The 2,818-nt window shown below is 42.3% G+C and overlaps 1 non-coding gene across 1 annotated transcript; it reads right to left on the bottom strand.

Moving 5' to 3' along the window:
* Positions 1 to 1,848: 1,848 nt before the first annotated feature.
* Positions 1,849 to 1,921, bottom strand: TRNAR-UCG (transfer RNA arginine (anticodon UCG)). Its single transcript has one exon. It is a non-coding gene; the product is annotated as a tRNA-Arg (tRNA).
* Positions 1,922 to 2,818: the final 897 nt, after the last annotated feature.

Genomic DNA, 2,818 nt, shown 5'->3' with positions numbered 1-2,818 from the left:
TTAAAAAACTTCAATTGACAGAGAATTTCCTATTTGTAAGAGCTGTTCAATAGTGGAAATATTTTTTTTGTAGTTTTTGGAAGAAATTTTGAATATCATACTTCCCAATGACGGGGGGGGAGGGAGGGAGGGAGGGGGATAGAGGAGGCTGGGGCGGGGAGAAAGCCACTGATGCTTTGGCCCTTGGCAGGGGGAGGGGAAGGTACGGAGCTGTGCTGCATGGCATGGGGAAGGAAGGAAGGCTGGGTGGGGGGCAGAGGAAGGAGAGAGCTGCACAGGCCAGATCCAGCCCCAAGAGCGTTGATCTATGGGGTACCTGAGCTGGAGGTTTGCGACAAAAGGGGTACATTTGATTTCAAAGCATTGGGAATCCCTGCTGTAGCAGATTCCCGCACTCCAAAGTCTCATCCAGCTCTAAAATTCTATTATTCTACAGTTTATATTCTAGAAGTGGGAGTGGTTTTAGAAAGATACCTGTGCATCCTAAAATACAGATGTCATTTACTTCTGTTTCACAGGATGCATAAACAGCTTTCTAAAACTACTCCCACTTCTAGAATATAACTTTTGTGCCTTCCAGTGTTGAAACACCATACACATGGATTAGAGGAATGGAGCCAATGTTGTAAACAACCTCTGGAGTCAGAGAGAATGTCACAAAGTCTGTAATAACATTGTACTGTTAAAGCCAAGTTGTTTGGCTCTATAAGCTGCCTGGATGGGAGACCACATGGAAGCCATACATAAGATGCTCTATCTGTATAATAAAATAAAGCATACAGGTGGCCCTTGTTAACTGTGGACTCACAGATCACAATTTCACGTATCCGCAATTGAGTCTTGGAGACCCAATTTCTTTATCCATGGGTAGAAAAATAGGTGAAATTTGCCTGTCCGTGGTGAATTGACTTCTGATGTCATTTTCAGCCATCATTTTCCAGTAGAGAGCCATTCTGTGGCTCTTTTTTTTTTTTTAAGGTAAATATTTGACTGTTTGGGGGTTTGGGGGAACATTACTGGAGAGCTGAAGAATAAGGTACAGTGCTTTTCTCTTCTCTTTTTTTGCCCCCCTTGATTTTGGGGGCCCCTTTGTGTGTTAGGAACCTAAATTCCCAAAGGGTTAGGGTTCCCATGGGGCCCATATGAACCTGCCAGGGCTCTCCGTTCATCATCTCAGGAGCTGTTCATGGCCCCATCACTAACAGAGATCCACTTGGCAAGGACTAGAGACAGGGCCTTTTTGGTTATGACCCCTTGGCATTGGAACACCCTTCCTGAAGAGCTTCGCCATCCTCCCTCCCTCAGTGTTTTAAAAAAACAACTAAAAACATATTTTTAAAGAGGCTTTTAAATGCTCCATCTTTGGTTATATCTGGTAGGTTCTTTAGTTTTTAGTTTTTATAACTCTCAATTTTTAGCTTTTAAAATAACTTTTAATTTGATCGTTAATACTGATTGTGGTTTTTAACCTGACTTTTAACTTGTTTACTTAATTTGGTAAATTTTATTACTTTTATTGTATATATTGTATCTACTTTATTGTTGTCAGCCGCCCCAAGCAGTAGTGTACTGGAGGGGTGGGGTATAAATATTTCAAACAAATAAATAAATAGGTTTTTTAAGTTTCTGTTTCTATTTTTCTATGAAATAAGCATAACAAGAGTTAATAATTTATGCTATAACATGAGATTATTTTCAGAGAACACAGAACTGGGTAGATCATACTATGCAGTTTATCAGTTGCTGAAACTGGCTATAAGATTTCTGCGCCCGTACACACAGACTCAGCTAAGGGAAAAGATCAAAACTCTCCTTCTCATCTAATTATACAGAAGAGAGACCAGATAACAACCACGAAGGGACTCGAACCCTCAATCTTCTGATCCGAAGTCAGACGCCTTATCCATTAGGCCACGTGGTCACATACACAAAAGGGCAACATTTTTATAGATGTTGCACAAAAACCTCTTTACCTTTTTTTAAAAAGGGAGAAGGAAATAATCTAGTATACACACACGCGTGCGATTCTTTCATTATCAGTTACAGTCAATGTTTTGTGGATTTCCTTAACTCAAAGTGATCCGGTAAATTGGTGGTGGTGGTGTTCTTGTATTTTTTAAGAAGGCACCAAACGTTTTTCCACTGTGAAGCTAGTGTGATAACCAGCCGAAGGAGCTGGTCACTCACTGTTGCTTTTCCAACAGCCCTGCTCCCAGCAAGGGAGGCGGATAATTTATCAAGCCGGGTGGGTGTGTGTGTGTGTGTGTACGCCCAAATTGTACGCGGAGTTGTGGTAAAGAAGCAAGGTGGACTTAGGGGGAAGAAAGGCTGACAGAATAAGCAGCCCAAGAGGCTGTCGAGTGCGTAAGATCCTGATCTCGATTTCCCGTTAGAAGGATGCTGCGGAATCCGTCTGGTGGGAACATACCTCAACACCAGCGCCCATGTAGGGTGTTCACGTGATCATCACAGCAGGCAAGCCGCTTCCGAAGATCTACTAACTAGTCTATCTGTTCTACCGCACGAGCTCTAACAGTGCTGAGGAGGGCAAAGTACAAGCCTGTCCGTTCTCTCCTACTTTATTCCGGGCTATTGCTAACGTGATGATGCACGGTGTAAAATATAGTTCTGACTGCGTTACCTAGCAGAATCTCCAGTCCACCTCCGTCCTTTTTATCTCATTTTCATTTGGAAGATACTTAAGCCCGTAATTAAGAATGTAAATAGCGGTGGAGAAACTGAGGCTGCGATCAGAAGGATATTAGCAGTAGTCTTTAACTGAATACTCATCAATGTTCTGGTATTTTAGGGTGTTCTC

Source organism: Hemicordylus capensis, chromosome 2, assembly GCF_027244095.1.
Source record: "Hemicordylus capensis ecotype Gifberg chromosome 2, rHemCap1.1.pri, whole genome shotgun sequence".
In the NCBI taxonomy this organism is placed as follows: Eukaryota; Metazoa; Chordata; class Lepidosauria; order Squamata; family Cordylidae; genus Hemicordylus; species Hemicordylus capensis.
This window is presented reverse-complemented; position numbering and strand designations above follow the sequence as displayed.